This window comes from Leuciscus leuciscus, assembly GCF_965113295.1.
Source record: "Leuciscus leuciscus genome assembly, chromosome: 3".
Classification (NCBI taxonomy): Eukaryota; Metazoa; Chordata; class Actinopteri; order Cypriniformes; family Leuciscidae; genus Leuciscus; species Leuciscus leuciscus.
The window spans coordinates 21,887,767-21,914,069 of record NC_138727.1 but is presented as its reverse complement, the minus strand read 5'-3'; the positions used below and the strand labels follow the sequence as shown (position 1 = coordinate 21,914,069).

Sequence of the window (26,303 nt, the reverse complement as noted above, 5' to 3'; positions counted from 1 at the left end):
TGCTTATATGAGCATCCTTTTTCAAATACAAGGTCAATATTGATTTTCACTTATGACAAAACAACAAATTATCCGTGAATTTATATGGAACTAAGCTTTAGGAGCTTTCCATCTTCACTCTCCTCCCTGTTACTTTGCATTTGGAGATCGAGCCTTCTTAGTGTTTTAAAAATAGCGATTTTTGATGCTATCATAGGCAATTCAAAAGGCAATTTGACTCAAAACAAAAATACGGTCAAACTTAAAAGTGGCGTTTCCATTCTAATTATGCTTTTAAACGAAAGTTTGCCTCTTATAGATTAACAAAAAGACCCTAGGTTGCATTTTGGTGAGAACAACCATGCAAATGTAGTCATTAAGTGCACACTAAAGGTAGCCCATGCAAAACTTAATAGCCATCAAATAAAATTTTGAAGCTACCAGTAATCACTTATTAGGGAGTCCCTGTCAAACTGAAGAGAGGACATCAATTTATTTGATATAAGACAATGAACAAAACTTCTCAGAAAGATAAAACTCTTGCTGCATCTCCCACAATTACCCACTGATTATTGCTGTTGGCAGACACTAAAGGAAATAAGAGATTCAATTTACAGAGTAATAATAAACGATTATTATTATTATTATTAGTAGTAGTAGTAGTAGTAGTTGTTGTAGTAGTATTTCAATTTATTTGGTATATCTCTGCTTTTAATATTGTGTCAAATATAGTTTTAAAATATGTCAGTTTCTCAAAAAGAAGGTTCATAACTTTCCAAAAATAAATAAGTCTTTTTTTTTTTTTTTTTTGCTTTTTTTTTTATATCATTTCTGTGGCTGCAATGTTGGACATAAAAAATAAACAGCTCATGTTTATTTAACCATGTCTTTGAAGAAGCCTTGGAGGTGACAGCAAACTTGCATTAAATTTATTAAACAGGATGCAGACTCAGTAACTGAGCTTTATGTTAATTGGAGTTTAGAGGATGCATGTCTCAAACTAGATTAAATATTAATGAAGTCATACTTTCTCAAGAAGATTTTGTCAACTAAAGAATATGTTTAACTAACATATGGTTTACCTTCAGGCACACAAGTATGAAATTATGTAAATCTCAACATATCCTAAATTGACCTTTATTTTTATTTTTTTATTTTTTTTAAATGGGGGGGGGGGTGTGGGAAGTTTCCATCTTGAGAGTGCAGTATTGCTCCAGGAGGAGAAATAAGCACCACTTTCAAGGAGCTTGTTCTTCGGCGTTCTAAGTAATGGTATTATTAACCACTGAAAAATAAAACAGTCTGAGCTTTGCGTACTTGCCCACTGCCATGCGCTGATACATGGCAAGAGATTCTGGGAATGGAATCTTGGCAGGATCTTTTAGTGTTGTGGTCAGGCTTGTAACTTTGATACATAAAATATGTGACTTTGTTTTCTGTTCCCTCTTTCTCATACCTGCATTATTTGTCTCTGAAGTGTGTTTCCTTACATTATAGTACTGTGGTTCCTAAACCCCACTGAAGTTCAAAAACTGAACATCAACTGTTATTGCTTTATTACTGGTATTATCTTCATGTGAATAAGCAGGCTTTTTAAGTCATGTAAATTGAAAGGCATAATCTTTGTATGTTCTATCTATAAACTGTCTATACATGTTCATTGGCATTTGCCACAGAATGTGATGCCAAAAGTGTGCCACTCTGCCCTTGCTACCATGCAAGTTTATGAATAGCACTTCCAGTTTAAGGGGAGATAAAATGTGTTTGCTCTACTCAAACATGATCCAGTTTACATTTGACACAGAATAAGGCAACATCAAGGGAGCAATGGCTGTTCTGATGACAATTAGAGATGACACAAGGCAAGGCTTTGTCTGGCCCAGCCTGCTAGGATCTATGAATGATAAATGGTTACTCTGGATTTTAAGAGCTGTAAAAATCAACAGCACAAAGCACAAAGGGCCTTTAAGGCACAGACAGAGAATAAATGTTTAAAGAGACTAAGAGAGTTAGAGAATGAGAGAAAGTGAGGAAAAAATAAGATAGTAAGAGAAAGTGAGAGGTGGGAGTACAGAATGGTTTCACAACAGCATGGCCTCAGAAATTTAAGCGGGATAAATTCTTTAGAGACAGCACATCAATAGTCACTGGGGTATTTGTTGTTAAATATACATTAAAAACATTTTACTCTTTCATTCCATGTTTGAGTATGAGTTTAGCCTGGAGGTAAGACTTTAAATTTCAGCCTCAACAATATTATTTTATATGGCACAGTGGTTTGAACTCCTGTATTTCAATTTGATGTAAGTAAAGGGAAAAAAAGTATATATATATATATATATACCTCATACTTACAGTTTACTATTTCTGAATTATTTTTGCTCTTTAAGTATAGTATACTACTATGTTCTTATTTAGGTATACATTTCTTATACTTGTAATATACCTTTAACTGTACTTTAACTCTTTCCAGTTTAAATATTTTTTATTCTAGCTTCATGCATCCTTTTTTTATCAACATATACATTTTTTATCAACACATCTTTTTTTTTTTTTTACATTTTAAACAAAAAGCTGAGAAAGTCACATTTGTGTCAAAGACTACGTCCAGATGAGGTTCAGAACTATGATCAAAACACAGACGGAGTAGATCGAATCTAGTTCGGAGTAGTTTCTTTATAAATTAATATTTTCAAACAATTTACGTTTGTAAGACAGTATGTAAAACTATGTGAAAAAAGTATGTAATAGGCTACTCAATCAAAAGAATATACTTTATACTTTTATAATATATATAAAAGAGTATACTAAGAATATTAATTATACTTTTAAGTATATCTCGTTCAAAAGATTGAGTACAAATACAGGCCAAATATACTTTTCTGTCAGTACAAGTCAGGTATACTAAACATTTTTTAAGTATATTTCTGAGAAGTACATACAAATTAGATAGAAAGTATACTCTCTTATTTTTAGTTTAAAAGAAGTATACTAATAACATACTTGAACTTATTTTTCATAAGGGAAGAGCAGCCAGGATACAGTTATTTTCAAATAGTGCCATTTGCATTTGTAAGTTGAGCAAGGAATGACCTTTGACTGTTTGGACCACTGCCACTCTTTAACACTGTGCTTTTCAAACAAATCTGATGTGGCCAAGTATCACTTATGAGTTTGTCTTTATGAGTTTTTTCTTCTTTTTATTTTTTTTTATTTTTATTTTTTTAATCAGAGTATAAAGCAAGATATTGGACTGAAATGTTTACCAAATAAAGTTGTTTAGAAATGCTGGGGTCAATCAGCTGTCACGATACAGGTCGCAGGCTGCATGCTTTGGAGGGCCACTATAAGATGGACTATGCAAACACACCCAACGACATTTCCAGATATGCCTAGATCTAAGTTAGCCAAATCTATAGCCACACTCAAACACACAGAAAAAAAAAAACAAGATTAGGCAATAAGGGGGCTGTTGATTAGAGTTCTGCTTGAACAAAAAACATGTGCTTTTGGTTAGATTTACAGTATGAACCTTCCATTATTATGATAGCTTTTTTCCCATACCTGTATCCTTTTGAGTATTAAATTCTTGATTCATGAAATACTATCCTAGATTAAAACTAAAGCTAAAGGCAGTGAAGGGGAGGCTACATTTAGATTGACTGGTACGATAAAATATTAGTATGTCTGCCCACAAATCAGTCTTAGGTCCTTAGCCAACTCCCCTGCATTAGTCAGGTAACAAACCTGCCATTAGAAGCACTTTTACACCAAGGCACTCATCTCCCAATTAGCTTAATGTGGCTTCTATCTATGCATTCTGCAGATTTGCCATACTCAAATGAAATCTCATTAGAACCGTCCCCCACGCCCCCCCAGCGCTGTGATGGATTACACTGTCATTACACATCCCTGACTCCTTTACATAATGTGGCTAAACACTGTTTGTGAGGTTAAAGACAATTAGTTAATAATTATAGCGTTAAGTCACCAGTCTCATCTATCCATGGTGCAGTCGGCAAATGCTGCAAATGTGTCAACTGTGGCAGCTGTATTTATCTCACTGCTTCTGGTGTCACTTACTGCAACCCAATAATGATGCTGAAGGCTTGAGCTTTGTAAATGGTCTCTGAGGACAGGCAAAATATGGCCAAATATCTATGCCAATGTTATCAGCATAAAAAAAGTCAGTTATGCAGTTATAATATTAACATTCCCCCAGTCTTGTGTTAAAGGCTGAAAATTAAGCCACTGAGTACAGTGCTTTTAGCAATCATCACTTACCATAGTCATGGGATCATTAAGCTCTAAGAAAATATATACAGTGAGCACAGAGTAAGAACAGGTAAATACATAGACTGGGCCAATGCACAGCACACTAGGTTTTCTTTGATACTAGAAATATTTTAATTTATATATAAAAAAAAAAAAAAAAATATATATATATATATATATATATATATATATATATATCCCAATATATCCAATATCACGTTTTAAACATTTGCTTCTTTCTACTTAATATAGAACTGACATTTCTAAAATGTCTAATTCACCATGGACAATTGGTCTGGGAACCACATTGATCCAGTGACTCCCAGTGGACACAACAAGAATTCACTATTGATCAAGGGGTAGCTATCATATCCAAAAAAAAAAAAAACTTCCATCCCCTGTGTTCACTACTTCAAGGGAGGTTAAGCAGAGGTTTCCCTGTGATCTTAGAAGGTCTTGAACCCATGAATTGCTCAGTATTCTACTTTCTGACCTTTTTATTTTAAGCAATGAATAATTGAGTAGGGCAGTGGCAAAAAGGGGGGGGGGGGGGAAGGCTCAGTCAAAGCCCAGTGCCTGGAGCCATGACATCAGAGGGAGAGCTCATAAGAGTCTTGTGTAACTCTCATTGGTCAAATAGTGCCTAATGATTATCATAGAGCTCTCTATTCTTAGATGGCCAAATGTGGATATGCAATGTTATGTTTTTATTTAAAATTTTTATATGAACATTGACATATGAAATAAATGTAGAAGAAAAATACATCCAGATTTCCTCGCTAAATGATAATCCTGCTTGTGATCTCTGGTGAAAGTTGGTATACACTGACCAACCTGGAGAAAACCAAATAAGTCAAAATAAGGTGTTGCCTATTATACATGTACACACATGGCCCACTGTAAACCACTTTTTCTATAATTTGGAAAAGAGCTACTCTAATTGCATTGCCTAGCATTTTCTCAGTGCAGAACACACACTAAATACTAAAATACATCCAATGTAGACCAAAATCATGATGATTTTGCATGTCCAGACATTTTGATAAATGTTATTTAAACAGTCTACCTCATACAAGTGTGACAGAAACTGTTATTATTTTCTTTGGTACTATAATACATGTAAAAAAAAAAAAAAAAAAAACCCTGTCTGTGGAATGTGAGCTTAAGAGGGAGTATATAAATAGGTAATTGTGGTTTTGTCATTTGAATTAACCTGTTACAATTCAAGTGATTTGCATCATTGTCATTTTGACTCTAACTCATGTCACTGTCATGTGGGGCAACACTCAAGTGTAGAGGGACTGAGGGAAAATAATAAAGGATTTATGTGATCTCCTTCTATCAGGGAATAGAATGGATTTTCTGATATGGGAAGCAGATGTTAGGTGGACATGGAGTTCTGCAAGGGGAACAGTGGGAGTGCGTGAGAAATGTCCCGTCTGTGGGTCTTTGATGCAACTGTGTCTTTTTTTGTTCTTTATGATATCACATCTTCTTTCTATCACCCCAGTGATTGCTTGCTAATGCTTGAAAAAGGTGTGACATATGCTCACAATTTGCTTCTTGGCTGTCGTGTCTTGTATCAGTGTGATACTGGGAGGTGTTTTACATTACTGTTATCATTTAGAGTAATGCTTACACCTCTTTCTCAAAAGCTATTATATTGTTGTTATTAAATAGAAGTCAAAGAGTAACCTTCAAAGATTAGCTCAGCTGGAAGGAGATCAGATGAAAACATGGAGAGAAGATATGTATGTGTTCACCTTACTTCTTGCTTTAAACAAAATCTATGCCTCTTTCATTGCAAGTCAAACAAAACATTTGTATATCTGCTCTCTGATCCTAATTTGACTGTGAAGTAAGCCACATGTTTTACATTTGGTGGATTAATATTCTCTCTCTCTCTCTCTCTCTCTCTCTCTCTCTCTCTCTCTCTCTCTCTCTCTCTCTCTCTCTCTCTCTCTCTCTCTCTCTCTCTCTCTCTCTCTCACACACACACACACACACACACACACACACACACACACACACACACACACCGACTATTAGAGAGGTTATGTACAAACTGGCGCTGCAACAGCACATGCAGGCGAAGAGAATAAGCTAATGGACTCTTTGCCTAATGTGATAAGAGCCATTATTGACATACTGCCAGGAAGATGCAAGGCCATTAGCTTAGAGGTGGCTTTTTCCTTCTCTTGTCTGCTTCAGCAGCATCTCTTGAGCTATTCCTATCCTCAGGCCTCTGGAGATAGAGCTCACAGACCCAGCAAACATAGCTGTGACTGTCACCAACAGCATTATTTACTGCTGACACACATACAAACTCAAAATTATTTAATAATGAATGGAAGTAATGTGGATGGGCCAGCGGTTCAGCTAAACAGACCCATTAAACATCCCATCTAGGTATATGTAAGTAATTTACCTAAGTAGATCTCTGGAAGGATGGATATTACCACCATTGCTGTGTGGGTTGGCATCACAAGAATAACAATAAGTTGTATTAGGGTTTTGGGAAGACATAGGTCTAGAATCAGGCCAATCTATTGTTGCTGACATTATTACACTGTAATTACTTCCAGTGAAAATAAACATCATTAACATCATCAATTGCTTCATCTGCCTGTCTTCACTACATGCCAGCCAGCACAGAAACCCAGTTGTTCAAACCCAGTCCATCTCAACCACCAAACAATAAAGGCCCGTTCACACCAAGATTGACAACTATAGCTGTAAGATATACAGTAATATAGCTGCAAGCAGCAATTTGGGGCCAAGCAGGGAAGGCACAGCAAGCACAGCAAATACAGCAAGCATGTCATATGTCACAAGGAACAATGAGAGGGACTGCAATATGCATCTCTAAATCACAAAAATGCATAAGGTTTTGTATAGAAAACAAACACAGGATACTGAGTACCCAGAACCTCTTGCGGTCTGAGGTTGTGATACACGGTATTCGAACCTGCAACCTTCTGGTCAGGTGCTCACTGCTAATCACAGTGTGCAATGTAGAGGACACACATCTGCAGTGATTCTGAGCTGAACTTTCAGTGTGAGAATGAGCACACAATAATCTACTTTTGGGTATACATTGTTTACTTCACATTATCATTACTTTTAAATAAAAAGGTCTATCAAAATTCTGTTCTGAATTAATCATTTCTGTGCAGCTCAGTCCAGTGATCATCTGAGCCAATTTTGGTAAGTGTAACGAGTTAGCTCAAAGGGGAAATATTAATAATAACTCATACATTTTTATGATTAATTATTAATATTTGGGTCAGTTAATTGGATTAACTTGATGTAGCTAAATTAATATTACAATCAATTAACCAGTTCGTCCAACGAACTCTTTTGATTATTCATTTATTCTAAGAAAAGTGTATCTTTCATGGCCACCGAAAAATAATTATTTCTTAACATGTATGGCACTTAGAGACTGTAACAAGATCAAGATCGTAAAATAGACTTTGTTGCAAGCAGAGAATCAGAACTAAATACATATTGTGCACAAGTTTTATTAACTAAATCACAAACATAACTAAACTAAACAAACATACATACATACATGCATAGGTAAAATGGTGAGTGATATGAAACCGGAAGCAGGAAATGGAACTATGGAAAAGATCCATTTAAAGGGATAGTTCACTTTGAAATACATTTTTGGTATGTTTTAGCTTACCTCAAGGGCATCCAAGATGTAGGTGTCTTTTTTTCCGCAGTAGTTTCAATTTTGATATTTTTTGGTCAAACTGTTCTTGTCTGTCAGTCATAATGCAGGTCTATGGTCATTATCTCAAAACACAAGCACAGAGTCCAAATTAAAACAATTCCCCGTCGTCCAAATTAAACAATTCCCCATCGTAAGTACACATTGATGGCCTAAGACATGAAACGAGCGGTTTGTGTGAGAAAACGAACAGTATTTATATCGTTTTTACCGCTTATACGCAGCCATGTCGAAGTGTTCTGATCTGACGTGTACGCAGACTGGTGCATAGATATATACACTAGATGTCGCCTTAAAGACATTCGTTCCAATAAACTGCCGTAGACAAGGCGACATCTAGTGTGTATATATCTATGCACCAGTCTGCGTACACGTCAGATCAGAACACTTCGACATGGCTGCGTATAAGCGGTAAAAACGATATAAATACTGTTCGTTTTCTCACACAAACTGCTCGTTTCGTGTCTTAGGCCATCAATGTGTACTTACGATGGGGAATTGTTTAATTTGGACGACGGGGAATTGTTTTAATTTGGACTCTGTGCTTGTGTTTTGAGATAATGACCATAGACCTGCATTATATGACTGACAGACAAGAGCGGTTTGACCTAAAAATATCAAAATTGAAACTACAGCGGAAAAAAAGACACCTACATCTTGGATGCCCTTGAGGTAAGCTAAAACATACCAAAAATTAATTTCAAAGTGAACTATCCCTTTAACTATGAAAAGAACCATCAGGGCTGGGTTTCCCGATAACGTTGTCTCTTAGCGCACTACAAAGACTCTTAAGGTATAACTTAACTGATCTTAAGGTATAACTTAACTGAAGGTATACCATTTCTAGGTGTGTTCCCCGAACCATACCTTAGGAAGCCGCTTAAGATATACCTTCTTACGTGCGTCGTTACCCGGTGCTGTCCGTGGCGATGGTGCTGAATTGGTTGATATCGATGGCTCGACAATCAATTATGCTCTCATGCAGGGGCTGTTTATGTGATAAAGCAGTGTTCTTTATAAAAGAAGCACTTCAGAAATAGTTGAAATTGCAATTATTAGGACTCATAGGATATTATAAAAAATAATGCAAACTATAATAGCCTATAATTTTAAATTGTATCATATATTGCTGCCATAATAACCATTTCAAATTTTCATGTGCTTTCTTCTCTTTCTCATTTTTGTTCACTGAGGTGGAGCTGCGATGAAATATTGTTCTTGGAAATGCTTTCCAGCATTTCAGTAATAAAAGTGTACATCTTATGTACGGTGCTCGGCAGTGATCAAAAAGGATTTAAACAGTGGATTTTGAATCTCTTCTTGTAAACTCAGAGATGTGGATTCAGATGGCAATTAAATTACCACACGACCTGTTTGTCAAAAAACAGTAGGTACTAATTTGGCCAGGGATTTTTACGTGGGTTGGGTGAGAAAAAACACTGATATTATGGATTCGGACGGCACTAAAATCATCGACTTACCCCTGTAAATGTTTAAAATACTGTACGAGCCCATGAGAAACAATATTAGCGTCCGAATAGGACTTAACTGACAGTAGCCTATGCTTTCACTGGCCTTTAAAAGCGCTTTTTAATTAAATTAATAATATTGTATAATAATATAATAAAAAATCTAACAATAATCAGTGTAATAATGACAATTTTATTCTTTGCATGAAAACACTTGAATTAGCCTAATTGAACACTGTCTGGGTGTATTAAAACTTCAGAATTATATTCGTATAGACCTGCAACAGTGATAAGGTAAAGCTAAGAGTGGTCCAGACCAATCTTCCGAACGTATGACTTACAGAAGGTATACTTAACTAAGAACGTTTCGGGAAACACGTATTAACGATAAGGTACAGCTTAAGGTGTAACTTAAGAACGACGTAGCGTTAAGGAGGTTTCGGGAAACCCAGCCCAGCTTATCATTTTCAGAGCACCTCATTAAATTGATACTTGCATGGTCTGTGCAGTGGACACAATTCTTGAAATTGTTGAAAAGGATGTTGATGGTTCGGTGAGTGTCAAATGTTAAAGTTGCAATCGTTTTCTTCTCTGTTGGATGAAGAAGATATGATGAACTTGCATGGTTAGTTCAACTCTGCTCTCATGGCTGGAGTGCATATTGTGGCCTGCCGCCCCTGGGCCGGAGAGGACACGCAGAGCAAATGGTGGGAGTTGCGATGGACTTCTTCTGCATTGAAAGAAGACGTTGTGCCAAACTCCTGAGGTTGTCCTTGATTCTGTTGTGGTTGAGAGAGTCCTCTCTCTCCTGAATGAGCACATGGCTGGTTGTGAGTCGAGGCCTGCTGCCCTGGGGCCTGCTGAGCGTACTCAACGTACCGAGAAGGCCAAGAGTTGATCGTTGCCCATTCAGTGATGGTAAGGTTGAAATTTTCTTCTGAGTTGGATTGAAGAAAATACAGTCTGACTCCTTTGGGAGAGTGAAAGCAAAGCAGGCGGTGGTCACAGCCTGCCGGGGCCTTTGGACCCCAGTGGGGGGTCCCCACAGACATCTACCCGAAGAAGCAGCAGTATAGAGCCAGAAGAAGAGAGAGGAGGGTCACTGTGAATTTGTCTCTAAGAAAGCCTGAGAAATGCCCCACCTCTCCAGGTTTGCTTGACCAATGAGAAGGGTGGAATTTCCAAGCGGGAAAATTCCTCTGTGGTTGATTTATGAATCTTTGTTTTAAGCATGCTCATTTGCATGTGCAGCTGGATTGGTTTCTGATGAAGAAACTAAGAAAGATTCTTGTAATACTAATATGTTGCACAACTATCGCCATATCATGTACACAATCATTTCGATCTTCAAAGTACCAATTTATAGAGACCAAACATGGTATAGGTGAGGTTACATTGACCGTTGGTTCTATCATAAGATACACAGTATCGAGAAAATAATAGAATTAAAAACACTACACAAGACAGTAAATCATTCACACAATTTTCTGGGATAGTTAGAATTACTATTGCTAGTGGTACTTAGTAGAGCTTATCCTGGATTCCACAACCTATATAAAAAATTAGATTACGTTTGCTTGCCTTGCACAATCTCAATCGGGAAGATTGACATTTCAAAGATTCCCAATGTTTGAGCTCCTGCACAAACATCATTATGCGACAGGAAGCTTGCGCTCCAGACTTCCATGACTTCCATGATTATACTCAGGACCATTTGCCCAGGATATGAATCCCCAAGGACTACGGTTTAACCTAAAAATCTTCTTTACTGTTCTACTGATGAAAAAGGACACCTACATCTTGGCCTCAGGGTGAGCAAATTAATAGCAAATTTTCAGTTTTGGTGAACTATCCTTTAAGTCTTATTTTTTTTGTGTTTTTGAGAAAGACTTCAGTTATGTTTGATATTTTTAAAAGTTTCTGTTATGTTGAAGTTTTTTGTGGTTAAAACAGTGGTAATGCTGCATGTATTAAGACTATGGGCCCTATCATACACCCAGCGGCAGGCGCAACGCAAGTGTTTTTTGGTAGTTTCAGCCCGACGCAATTATCATTTTCACATCCTGCGCCACGTTGTTTAAATAGCAAATGCCTTTGTGCCCCTTTGTGCGCCCATGGGCGTGCTGGTCTGAAAATGAGGTGTGTTCGGGCGCACTGTTGCTATTTTGAGGCAACGGAAATAGACAGCACTATTGACCAACAAAAAAAGCAATGGTGCAATATTTATTTTTTAATTTTTTTAATTTAAAGGGCGCATTAGTAATATGCGCCTATAGGCGGGTGCATATAGACGCGCCGAAATTTTTTTCCTGGTTTTAGCAAAAGTGGATTCGGACTAAGTGCACTTGTGCGGTGTGCTTTATACCATTCGCTTAGATCGTTAAAATAGAGCCCATTATGTTGGTTTATATTATGCAATATCTGTAATAATGCCAGTGCAATAACAAGTAATTTCCTGACTTGCGCTGTGCTACTTGCAGAAAGTCTTTTAGGTGTATATAAATAAATGTAAAACTCCTAAAAGGTCTTTTCCATTTACTCAGAATCACAGATTTGAATATATTGAATTCTATTCTACATAATTGAGCTGATATAACTAAAAAACATTGACTGAGTTCACAAAAAAAATAAAAAATGATCAATTAATTTTGTGAAACCACTTGCCTTATACCAATAAGTAAAAAATTTTTTTTCAGTGTACTCTGGTTAACTCATATAACTCCTGTTTTGTGCATTTCTGTGATCACAAATAAACTGAAGCTTAAGTATGCTGTTTTTTTTGTGTGTGTGTTTTTTTTATTTTTTTTTAATGTGAAATAATGATAAACACAGTTGACAGAATGACTGATGTGGACTCTGACATAATTACTGACATAAATTAATAAATTCCTGTCACTGTAAAATTTTTAATTGTAAATCATTGGTCAAATATCGATGCTGGAGTTTTAAGTCTTTATGTGAAGACCAAATGTCTGCTTCTGCCATTTTCTGTTTGCAATCTAGCTACTTTTCATTCAGCTAGCTCCATGCTGGTGAAATGGTGGAGTTTTGTGAAAGAATGTAATGTTACACTTTGCAACAGACACTCTGGATAACGCAGTGTAGGTTATTATTTCGTATAATTTTTTTGTTTTGTTGCAATAAATATAATACATGGATGGTCTTTTTTGCAATAAATATCTTAAGGCGTGTGATGGCCAAACTGCATTTTTTTAAAGTAATAAAAACTCAAGATTTGTCTTTATTAAATTATGTTTGACAATCAAAATATGTTTCCTTAGAAGAAATGCAAGTAAAAAAGTAACTAAAAGCTAGGCTAATTTTTGTTGTGAAAATACAGCATGTGACCAATTTTACCATTACAAAATAATATGTGGATTTTTTGAACAGTACAAAGTGTCAAGCAGTGCTAATATTGTATATCTAAAAGGTATAAATGCAAATTAGCATGCAACATTACAAAGTTACTGCATCCTAAAGGAATCTGCATATATATATGATGAAAATGAAAATGTAATACCATGCAAATATAAATACACAGTGTTATGTATTGGCCTAAGCTACTGAGGCACCCTCTATAATCATTTGTACAGCACTCAGCTACCACATATTCAGTTTCTGTTGTCCCAGGGGTTTCTGGGATATGGAGTCACTGAAGCACACAGTCTTGCCTGACAATCAAAGTGAAAAGTCATGCCAAGGTGCATAAAGGGGAGTGGCCATATCCGGAGGGAGTTGACACACTACATCACTGAGCTGCAGCCACTGTACTCAAGAGCTATTAAGCACGAGTCATTCTCTCTACACGCCTCCCTTGTTTCCCTTTCAAGAGTCCCTCTGGTCAAAGGCAGATACAAATGGCTGTTTGCTGTACAACTCCCATAACATGTTTGTATCAGCTCCTGCCTTCGCTAACAGCATGTAAAGCAAAAAGAGACAGGCCACTCTTATTCACAAATGGTTCCAACTGAGATGGAAGGTTGCAAAGTAAAGGAGTGCCATCAGAACATCCTCCTCCCTCTATATGTGCCCCATCTTCCCCTCCATATGTGTCCCTTTCTTGACACTTTTCACAACCGTTTATGTGTTTTATTCAATACCTAGAAGGACTATACATTTGTAAAACTCTTCAGATATAACAGCAGAGTCTGTGGACTAAACTGTGTATTATTCTCATTACTTTTCGATTGCATAATGCATTCAATACTTTTATGTCCAAAACACAACAGTAAAAAAATAATTAGAAACATGTGATTCGTTTGTATAGTTATTCCTCTATTCCGTCATGAAGGTGCAAAGTGAATGGCCACAGTACAAAAAATTATGCATCCCTCCGCAATGCAATGGATGCTGAATGTCTGCACATATCTGCTAAAGATTGTAAGAGATGGACAAATGGTGTGATATATTTAAATTCACTATAATATCAAAATTATATTTAATTTTTTTTTAATGGAATATTGTTGTGTTTATTTTTTTAATGATTAATCAGTGTATCTCTTTTTTATTATTCATATCCCCTCATAATCTTTAATCAAAATAACTTCCCCTCACTCTCACTGCGACATCTCTTCTCTTCTCTGATGATGTGTTTATCGGTGCGAGGACAGGACAACCTGTCACTAACATGAGATCACCGCAAATCACAGTGATCCAATGATCCAATCAATTCCCAATGGACAAAATAAAATCCGGCTCTATATTTTTTCTTGTTCAAGAAGCCGTTTCACACATATACATCACAATAGGGATGAAAAGACTATCACAATTTCTGTTTCATGCCGACTTTAAGGACGTGGCCAAATAAAGAAGGCCTTGCTTGACTAGCATTGCTGTTTCCATAAATATATATAGCATGAAAATATGTTTCATTTTTTGCATGTTGAACCTCTGTAATAAATAAAAATACAGCATATTGGAAATAGTATATTGACCTTAATCTAAATAAAAACTGCATTAATAATAATAAAAAAAATAAAAAAATGTTAGAGGCCATTCACACAGAGCACGTCTTTGCGTCTAGAAATGTGAGATGAAGCCCTTAGGAATGTTTTTTTTTTTTTTACAACAAAAGCGCAGCACAGAATACAAGGGTCTCAAGATGCACTTTTGAGACGTGATGCAATGAAGCTTCATTTACCAAGAACAATTCCTTGTTCGTGCAAGCACACTTGGCAATAAAGCGCTTTCTGATTCTAAATAAGGGAGATAGCCAACATAAATAAATCATTGTGGCGAGCAGGACGAGATCGGTGCGTCACGCAGGTGTCGCTCATCATCAGAAATCACGCCACCAGCTTTGCACCGTTCTCCCACGTCTCATCTCATCTCACGTATCATCATCATCATCATCATCATTGTCATATTGGCTATATTGGCTATAAAAAGGGAGACATGTATGTAATGTCTTGGGGATTTTAGTGCGTTTTGGTGTCAGGCTGCACCAAGCTGTGTTATCTGCTGTGTCAAGCTGCATGTTGAAAAATACTGTGTGAGGAATTAAAAAAAAAAAAAAAGTGTACTCCATGTTGACAAAAGTATGTAACTAACTGTATAACTGTGATATCTTAATGCAAGAAACCAGTATTTTGTTCTGATTGTACACTCTCTGAAACCACAGAAACACACTTTCTTTCTCCATGTCTTCCTCTCTCACAGGCTCATAATTTTTTTAAGAATAAATTCAAAGGGAATAGACAATCAGCAAGGGTAGAATAGGCATGCTGGAAGTCTTTTAAAAAAAAAAAAAACATATGACATTTCAGAGAGAAATACAAGGAAAACAGGAAAAAAGCAAACTTGCAGCATCTTGGAACTTTGATTTATTCTGGCCGTGACAAAATTATTAGAGTCAAAATTAATGGCTATCAGGGGTTTTACTGTAAAGTACTGTTACCCATGCACTCATCTGATAAGGATGTCATCCATATGGCTGGAATAGAGAAAGACAGTGTGATCATCAGGATGTCAGAGCTGCTAACTGTCACCAGCTGGGTTGAAGAACGAATGCTCCCAGTCACAATGAGAGGTCTCTCTCACACCTTGGCTTGTCTGTTAGGATAACAGTGCCTGTATGTCTCTATGGCATTTTGAATCAGAGACATATTTCTCACCTCTAATTAGTGTGCAAAGCTCCTTGGGGCAATCAGCGCAAGGTTAATTGGAGCCAGCCGGAAACACCCTGGCGAGAAGCAGTGAAGTGCTGTCTCTCATCATAGACTGTCACCCAAAGGGAGCTCCCCTGAGCACTGCATATGCACCAAAGCCCTTCCTTTATCTCTCATAATAAAAGATCAGAAAGAAACAGTCTCTCTCTCTCTCTTTATCTCCCTCATCGTCTCTCCGTCTCTCATTTCCAGCTTCTCATCCTGTCATATGTGCAATTTATGAATGTGAAAGCATGTTCTCCCCGCTGTAGAAATGCTGCCCAAATCTGACATGCTTAAAACAGCTCAGTTTTTTTTTTTGGGGGGGGGGGGGGGGGCTTAGATATTCTGTCATTTACCCTCTTTCACTAAGAAATAATTGCCACATCGACAAACTTATGTATATTTTGGGAGAGAAAGAAAAGTGTACTCTATTATAATGCTCTATTAGAATAGAGTAAATTTACCTAATAACACGATGTGTATCTAAAATGAACAAAACACATTGTCAATTTATTTAGTCTGTATGATATGTATTGTGCTAACTAAGTAACTTTAGTAACCAAGTATATATGTAAAATTATTTTAATAACTCTAACCCTAATCTTAACCTAACACTCTACTAATACTCTAATGAGAGTCAGTTCAGTTGACATATAGTTGCAAATTAATGAGAGCTAGCTGCCATGTAGTTGCAAAGTTACTTATAGTTAGTAGAATGTCTAAAGTGGACTATCGAAATGAAGTAACCATTTGAGGGTTTGTTTGTTTGTTTAACCAATTAGTAATTAGCTATAGAGGCAAAACTACATGACCCTCCTGAACTGACAATTGAAGTCCAAAGTCTCTGTGCAAAAAAATACTAGGGCTTTACATGGCGATAAAATACTTTGTGTATCATTTGAATCAGCTGATTATCTTGTTTAATTGTATTTAAAAAATATCTTCTCAATATGTCATGGTTGACCAGGACTGCTTTCCAGCAGTGAATTAGGACCAATTTAATTCTACTGGTTTCACAAGATTGCACAAAATGGCACAGTGTATAGACCTTGTGAGAATTACACTCTTATAAACACTAAGTCTGCTATGATATTTCTCCTTCTTTTATTTGTTACCTTACAAACATTAAAGCAAAAGATGAGCAAACTAGTGAGGTCATGTACTTTGATTTATCCTTCATTAGATATCTGAAGGATGAGCTTTCTTACTATGTGCTAAACTGACAGTGTGCACTGGGCCTAGATGAGGCATTGAGCCCTTATTTCAGACCAGACTTGTGTATTTATTTAGTCTCTGTCTATTTACACTAAGTCTAAGTCAATGGAGATGAGATAAACACATCTCTATATCTCATATCTCCAAAGAGGGATTCTCACTGTGAAATTCTGCTATCCTGATGATAGAAGGTTCTATGGTTTCATAATGTAGCTATACGTATGAGTTCAAATGACTGTATCAGGGGTCTTGGCTTAAAGAGAAGTGCTTCTGGAGAGGAGAAACAACTGTGTGATTAAACAAGATTTAGGAAAAGAGAGACTGCAACATCTCAGCCACTGCTTTAATCTCCAGGTTGTCAGATATGGAAACAGCGAGCTAGGCAGGACAGTAAATCCCTCCTTATATCACTATTACAGCTGTGCAGAATGTTCTCACACACAATCTCAGAAACTCACTTCCAAAAATCAAGCTTAGTCACACGCACACAGACACAAGAGGCCCTCTACAGGCTGAACACAGCATCCACACACTTTCTTTCACTGTAAATCCACCCCCTTCTGCACATTTTTGCATTGTTACACAAGCTGAGTAAACTTAAGATAAAAGTTATGTTTACGCTGTCTGCTCTTGACTGTAACAGTCCTGACATGCAGCACTGCTGACAAGACACATGGAAAACAATGATACAACACCTAGAGAAAAGCAGTAATATTAACACTATTAGCTAAATGTAAAAGAAAAACGTGTGGAATCATAGTTTAGCCACTTGCATCTGATAATATATAAGTAGTTTGTTCTTATTTAAATTCATATGCCTGTTTCATGATTTAAATTTCATGTTTTTCTTGGAATGTTGGCAGTAAGTTAAAAGCCTTAATACTGCTTTGACATCTCAAGTCCTCTTGTTGACGCTCTGTTAACAGAAAACATTAGAATTTTCACACATTAACACTTTGTTAAGGCGCACGTCATGTTCTCACGGCTCAGTCCCTACATGTGCAGCCTGACCCATGGCCCTGTCCTGACACGCGACTATGGTTTACCACTAATGAGCAAAGTGCCACTAGGGGCCAGGCAGTGGACATTTTTGCTTTAATCTCTAAATCATGTGAGGGGAAGTGCGTTCCTCAGAGGAGATGGAGCGCAGCCTGGCATAATGTCTCGAAGATCTTCTTGATAAGAGCAGCAAGTGTAGTTTCTAAAAGAAACAATGAAATGTGCAAATATTTTTTAAAAAAAAAACCTTTTTCTTTTCATTCTGCTCACACTGCACTCTTGAAATTTGCACATTCAATTCAGTCAATGATATCCAACTATTTAGCTAATTATTTTACTGGATGACACTTGCAATCTCGTTTTTTTCACTCTAGAGAGTGCTTTAGAGCTGTTGGTCCCCTTTCCACTTCTAAGCCTATTTAACATCCTTTACTGAGGACTTTGTAAAGAAAGCATGATGGAAAGTAATTTGAATAATCAAGCGATTTTCTGAGAAAAATCTAAGCAGCAGAGCAGCCAGGCATCAGATTTTTTTTTCTTTGCTCTCAATTTTATTTCCATATGAGGTGTCCTTCATGAAATACATTTCCTGACTTCACACTGTCACATCATTCATTCAGTTATATTAAGTAAATTGGATTGCTTTTAATTGCAGTGTCCCCCCCTTTTTTTTCAATTTACAATATAGCACAACAATCAAAACAATGGAAATATTCTATATTAAGCAGCATCAGAGTATACATATATGAAAACATATACATCAACAAATCCAGTTAGCAAATTAAAACTGAGATAAAATAACAGGAAATAAATGTTCAGTATGAATACAGTGGAAAGTAAATTACAAAGACATGGGTCAAAGGGTTTATATTAGGTCCGTAAACATTTTCCAGGTCTCTAAGAAGATGTGGGTTTTGTTTTTTAAACTGTATGTTAAATATTCCATGTTTAGCATGTAATTTATGATATGCTTAAATAATTAAAATGTTGGAGGGTATTCTTTTTGCCAGTTTAGTAGAATTCATATCTTAGATGCATAAGAAATCAGACCTACTCTTTTGATAAATACAGGGTCTGATATCTCATTTAAGTCCACACCAAAAAGATACATTAAAGGGATACTTCACCAATTAGCATTAAGGTTTGTATCAGTAGAAACCCAGTAGTATTTTCGAATGACCGTGCTTCCCTCCCTTATGTCCCCCTGAGACGAGAGATTTCTGTATTGTGTGTCTGGAAAAAAAATCAGATGACGCAAAATCGTCATTTAGTGTCATCGGAGGCTTTTTTGGCCAGAGGCTAGAGACTACCAGCCAGTAGTAGGAGCTAGTTCTGCATGTTTTCAATCCGCCCATAGGGGGTGGGATCTCACGATAAAACAGCGCCTTTTCAGTTTTGAGTCAACTAGTAGCCTAGTTGTATCATTTATTCTAATACTGCCCTCTGTAACCGGTAGGCGTGGCTTGGGAGTGGCCTCGTAGGGCAGCGAAGCAAGTGCATTCTGGGAGTTGTTGTCTTTCATCCAAATGAGCCAAAAATACATTTTCTGGCTTTTCTCAGTGTAGAATGCACCAACTTCTAAAATAATTTCACATTTCTACTACATAAATGACCCAATTTGATAATTTCTCAAATTGCTTATCTAATCTGTCTCAACTGCTGCCTGAACCCAAACAAACAGATGAACTAGAATAACTAACTAGCACTATGAGCACCATTCTCTCTAGAACATTGGATGTGGTTGCACCTATTAAATTAAAAAAGGTCAGATAGAAAATTAAAGCACCATGGTACAACAATACTACGCATGTTTTAAAGAGAGAAACCCGTAATTTAGAGCGTAAATGGAAACAAACTAATTTAGAGGTCTTTAGAATCGCATGGAAAGACAGTATGTCACGTTATAAAAAGGCCCTAAAAGTGGCCAGGGCTGAGCACCTCCGCAAACTAATAGAAAACAACCAAAACAATCCAAGGTTTTTATTTAACACCGTGGCTAGACTAACAAATAAACAGACGTCACCCGAACAAAATATCCCGTTACAGTTCAGTAGTAATGATTTCATGAACTTCTTCACTGAGAAAATAGAAAGCATCAGAACCACAATTGTAAACTTTCAATCTTCAATTGCGCCTTATAATTCAGCTTCAATTATCACCCCGCAAGAACAATTACAGTGCTTTACAACTATAGAACAAAAAGAGTTAAATAAACGTATCACTTCATCTAAAACAACAACATGTTTATTAGATCCTATACCAACTAAACTATTGAAAGAAGTGTTACCTGTAGTGGAAGAGCCTCTCCTCAATATTATTAACTCGTCTTTATCTTTAGGTCATGTTCCAAGAACATTTAAACTGGCAGTTATAAAACCTCTCATTAAGAAACCACAATTAGATCATAATAACCTAGCAAATTATAGACCCATTTCAAATCTTCCATTTATGTCTAAAATATTTGAAAAAGTGGTGTCCGCTCAACTGGGCTCTTTCTTGCAACAAAATGATATCTATGAAAAGTTTCAGTCTGGATTCAGACCGCATCATAGCACTGAAACTGCGCTCGTTAAAATCACAAATGATTTACTTTTAGCTTCTGACCAAGGCTGTATCTCAATACTAGTTTTACTTGATCTTAGTGCTGCGTTCGATACTATAGATCACACAATACTCTTAGGTCGACTACAAAATTATACTGGTGTTCAAGGACAAGCATTAAGCTGGTTCAAATCATACCTATCTGACGGCTACCATTTTGTCTATTTAAATGGAGAAAAATCGATCATAACTCCAGTAAACTATGGAGTGCCGCAGGGATCTGTGTTAGGCCCTCTGTTATTCTCAATATATATGATGCCACTTGGAAATATTATAAGGAAACATGGAATTAGTTTCCATTGTTATGCTGATGACACTCAAATATATATTTCATCACGGCCGGATGAAAATGCTAAATTTTCCAAATTGACAGAGTGTGTTAAAGATATAAAATATTGGATGACGCGTAATTTTCTTTTATTAAATCCAGACAAGACAGAGGTAATACTTATCGGTTCAAAAAACCGCCCACAAAACCTCGCACAATACAACTTTAACATCATAGGATGTCCTGTTACTTTATCCTCTACAGTAAAAGACCTGGGTGTTATACTTGATTGCAACCTGTCTTTTGAAAATCATATTTCATGTTACAAAAACTGCCTTTTTCCACCTTAGAAACATTGCTAAGCTACGTAATATGCTATCAGTTTCTGATGCAGAAAAGTTAGTTCATGCATTCATGACCTCGAGACTAGATTACTGTAATGCTTTATTAGCTGGTTGTCCTGCATCCTCAATAAACAAGCTATAGTTAGTCTAAAATGCCGCCGCTAGAGTTCTTACGAGATCAAGAAAATATGATCATATAACACCGATTTTATCATCATTGCATTGGTTACCTATAACCTATAATTCCGTATTAATTACAAGGTATTGCTACTGACTTATAAAGCCCTAAACGGCTTAGCTCCAGTCTATTTAACGGATCGTCTATCACCCTATAATCCATCGCACTCTTTAAGATCACTAAATTCAAGGCTTTTGGTCATACCTAGGATATCCAGAACCACTAAAGGAGGAAGAGCATTTTCACATTTGGCTCCAAAACTCTGGAATAGTCTTCCTGATACTGTCCGTTGCTCAGACTCGCTCTCCCAGTTTAAAACTAGATTAAAGTCGCATCTCTTCAGCCAGGCATTCATATAATATTTTTAATCTTACAGTTCAAAATACAATCCGGTCTCTAGCTCATAAATGCCAGAGGAGAACTGGCCCCCGACTGAGCCTGGGTTCTCCCAAGGTTTTTTTTTTTTTTTCTCCATTAGGTCACCTGATGGAGTTTTAGGACACCATTAGGTCACTTGATGGAGTTTTTTGGTTCCTTGCCACTGTTGCCTTTGGCTTGCTCAGTTGGGGATATTTTGGGGATATTTAATTTAATTTTATCAATCAATAAATTCCACTTGAAACAAACCTTGTTGTATTATTTTAATTTAATACTGTGAAGCTGGTTTGATACAATCTGTATTGTGAAAAGCGCTATACAAATATACTTGACTTGACTTGACTTGACTCACAAAAAAAAAACACTTTTGTATATAATATCCCACTGAACATCATCAAAATTACAATCAAGAGCTTATTGGCGTATGCTTTTTACAGCCCGATCTTATCCCAAGGCGCCATATACTGACGCTTTTGACATTTCGTCTACATCCAACGCACATGGCACCCTTTAAGGCCAATTTATACTTCTGCGTCGAGTGTACGCCGTAGTGTACGTCGTAGGCTACACACGTAGGCGACGCCGTCGTGAGCATTTATACTTCTGCGAATGTCTGTGTTGCTCTGCAGTTACACCGCCGAAACGCTAGTTGGCGCGGGTGGGTTTTAATGTTCCAGTTCCACTGTGTTTACATTCCTCGCGGCTATTTTGAGTTTAGGTTTCTACGAGCAATGGCGACTGAAGGAGTCATACAGATGGCTGTATTTCCGCACTTCTTCAAGCAATCTCTCGGTCACTTGGTCTATTTCCATGGCTCTTCACTGATCTTCGGAATTTAAAAATGGCGGGCGGCCGGTGCAGAGTGCAGAAGATCATTCCGGAAATGCGTAGGAGGAAACGCGATGCTATCCAGCCGACCAATCACAGATCTTGCGGTCCGCGTCGCCGCGACGCGTAGTTACATTTTTGAGGAGGTGCGCGTCAGGGTACGGCGAAGGGTACGACGTATGGTACACGTCAATGCGTATGCTACGCCGTACCTTCTACGCGCACCCGACGCAGAAGTATAAATTGGCCTTTAGCGTCAATATGAGACGCAGATAGATATGGGCCAGAAGGCGCCTCCTAGCGGTCTAACCCTAACCCTACCCCAGACCTAAACCTACCCATAACCGAACAAAGCTCTGTGTGTGTCATATTGACGCTAAAGGGTGCCATGTGCGTTGGATGTAGACGAAATGTCAAAAGCGACGCCCTAGGATGAGAATGCGTTGGCTTTTTAATTAAGTTAAAGTTGAGTCAGCTTGATCTCTTAAAACTGTATATATCTCATACATTTTTCCCTTCAATATTGACGTGGTCTCTAGAATGTTTTCTAATTTAGATATTTCCGATGAGATATGACCCTTTGCTATGAGATCGTTTATCAAATGTCTAAGTTGTAAGTATTTGTAGAAATCTTTATTATCAATGTCAAATTCATTTTTTAATTCAGAAAAAGATTTAAGGGTACCCTCTTTAAGAACTTGCTTAAAAGAAACAATGCCCTGATCTTCCCACTTTGTGAATGATGTCCTTCCAATAAAAGGTGGTAGATCTGGGTTAAAAGACAAAAGTGACAAGATATAATTTTTTGAGTGCAAACTGCAAAAAAATAATAATTTCCTGCCAGGCTTGCATTATATTATAAACAGGCTTGGGAGGGTTACTTTAAAAATTTATTCCGTTACAGTTACAAATTACTTCATAAAAAAAAAGTATTCAGTAACGTAATCCAAGTACTATAATATGAAAGTAATGTAACTGATTACTTTTGGATTACTTCAAGGTCACGTATATAAATAAAGTCAAGCAAGAAGAAATATTATAAAATATATATATATATATTTTTTTTTTATTAAGAATTTGGTCCAGTGTACAATATTTGCAAAATATACACACAGGCCTGAATATATATTTATGTAAAGGGCTATACAGACATCTAGTGGCTAATGTATGGTATTACAGATTATTTTGTTTTAATTTTAACTAATTTTTAACAAAAAAATAAAAACACAACATTTAAAATGTTTACACAATCTACATATTAGTTTATTTTAAAACAGGCCTACATGTTGACTAAAGCCATGATCTTTCTTAATTTGCCTGACTGAACTTGGGGTGTCGGCAGTGGGAGTTCCCCTGTTACCTAGACAGCGAACATCCCGTTATGCGAGAAAAGATTAAGAAAGATCCTAATTTCTACAAAATAGCAGCGGAATTTCCATGAATTAAAAGCGATTTTACCCGCAGGCAGCGTCGTTTCTACTAGCAGCAGTGATTCAATCTGCGTCTGAGGAGATTGTAGAAAGCTGTTATTTGCACATGCACCAGCGCGTGGCACACGTGAGTCATTACTGGCAACAGAACCAGGAACTACTGTATAATCAAGCAGCGCTTTATATAGTGTTATTATGCCAAAATACTTAGTTATTTAGTTTTAAATGAAACCATTGTAATCCTGAAAGTATTCCCCCTTTTTTCAAAATGTAACTATAATCTGATTACTATGTTTTTTTACGTAACTGTAACGGATTACAGTTACTGGATTTTTGTATCCTGATTACATAACACCGTTACATGTATTCCGTTACTCCCCAACCCTGATTATAAATCACATATGTCTTTACACAGCCATTTACCTGTTTTATGTTCTTAATATACGGTAGTGATGTTAATGATACTGGGTAAATGGCCTGTTTCTCAATATCAGTCCACCGTGCATTCTCTCGAAAGTGTACCCAACTTATAATACTTTTTGTTTGTGCAGCCAAATAGAATAATTGAAAGTCTGGAAGCCCAAGCCCCCCATTTTCTTTTGATTTGCATAATGTTTTGAGAGCGATCCATGGTGGATGGTTATTCAAGATAAAGGCGCTAATTTGCTTATTTAAAGTTTTGAAAAAATAATTTATTTAAATAGCATGGTAGAGATTGAAAAAGATAGTTATAGTGTGGCAGTACATTCATTTTAACCACATTATTTGAAGCCATTTTTTACATGTACTGTATGTCACGGTTCATTAATCCACTGTCTCCCTCTTGTGTGTTTGTGTGTGTCTGTGGGCGTGGTATCCAATCTCAGGTTGATTATTAGTGCCAGCTGTAATCACTTCCCTTTCCCTTTATATGTTCAGTGATCACTGTCTCATGTTGTCAGATCGTTGTGGCTTCCCCAGTGTTGTGTCCTGTTCCAGTGTTCTTCTCTCACCTTCCTCGTGTGGATTATCTTCGTTGTGCATCATCTTCGTTTGGATTGAAGGTTCCCTGGATTCCTGAGCACGCCGATCACTGCACACCATCACCGCAGTTTTACTTGCATTTTGCATCCGTCTCTGTATCATTACAGAACGATCTGACCACATCATGGATGCAGCGAGTTCAACCAGTTTGAGCGAATTCATTTCTCACAGTATCACAAGAATGGATCAGCAAGAAGAGAGCATCTCTAACACAGGTCGGGCGGTACACCAACACCCAACAACTTCAACATTAAAGGGCTCCCGCTACGCAACCCACACCGCCCGTTCACCCCGCCAGAGCCGGATTCCCAGCCAGAGCCACGACTACCGACACCAGAGGGTTATTCAGGTGAACTTGACTACTGCAGAGCCTTTCTCACTAAATGATCCATGCATTTTTTTGTTGCAGCCACGGACTTTCAACCGTGAACAGTCAAAGGTAACATTTGTACTCACATTGCTGTTGGGTAAAGCAGCTCTTTGGGGAACGGCGGTGTGGGAGAACCAGGATCCATGCTGCGCCTCGTTCCAGACACTCTCCGAGGAGATGAGAAGGGTCTTCGATCGTGCGGTGGCGGGTAGGGAGGCGGCCAGACTACTCGCAGACCTTCGCCAAGGAGATGGCTAGGTGTCGGAATATTCCATCCAATTCCGCACCCTGGCCGCAGAGTGTCATTGGAACAAGGAGGCGCAGTGGGACAAGTTCCTGCATGGGTTGGCTGACCGTGTTCAAAAGGAAATTGACGTTCTGGATATACCCAGGAATTTGAATGGACTTGTGGAACTAGCATTGAGAGTCGACGCTCGTTTAAGTCAGGTGGTTCGACAAGCACGCCCGAATCGACCTCAGTATGGCACGGAGGACTCGCGTCAGTCAGAACACAGTCAGCCCAGTTTTCGATCACGAGCCCATGCAGGTGGGGGGAGCTCGGCTTTCCCGGGAGGAGAGAGAAAGGCGGAGATCCCAAGGACTCTGCCTGTATTGTGGCAGAGCGGGTCACTTCATCTACTCCTGCCCGGTAAAATATCAAGCCTGGTAGTAACTGTGAGGCTACTATCGGGTGGGATCTCCGCCGAGAAGACCTCATCATCGACCCTCCTCCCGGTAAGACTGAGATGGGCAACCCTTACGCACGACACTCAAGCCTTACTGGACTCTGGAGCAGAAGGTAATTTCATGGACTTCAAACTCGCTCAGAGACTCCAGATTCCTATCACCTCACTCATGCACAAGATATGTCAACGCTCTCAATGGCCAAGAACTTCCCAACATTTCTCACACCACAGAACCCATCACACTCATCACATCTGGCAATCACACTGAGACAATATCATTTCTCCTCATGGACTCACCACTTGCACCCGTGGTTCTTGGTCACCCCTGGCTCACTCAACACAACCCCAGAGTCGACTGGGGTCACAATTTCA

General features: G+C 37.7%; 1 protein-coding gene across 2 annotated transcripts in view; it reads right to left on the bottom strand.

Moving 5' to 3' along the window:
- The window catches only part of bnc2 (basonuclin zinc finger protein 2), a 266,661-nt gene that overhangs the window by 23,688 nt on the left and 216,670 nt on the right, over positions 1–26,303 (bottom strand). The window lies entirely within an intron of this gene.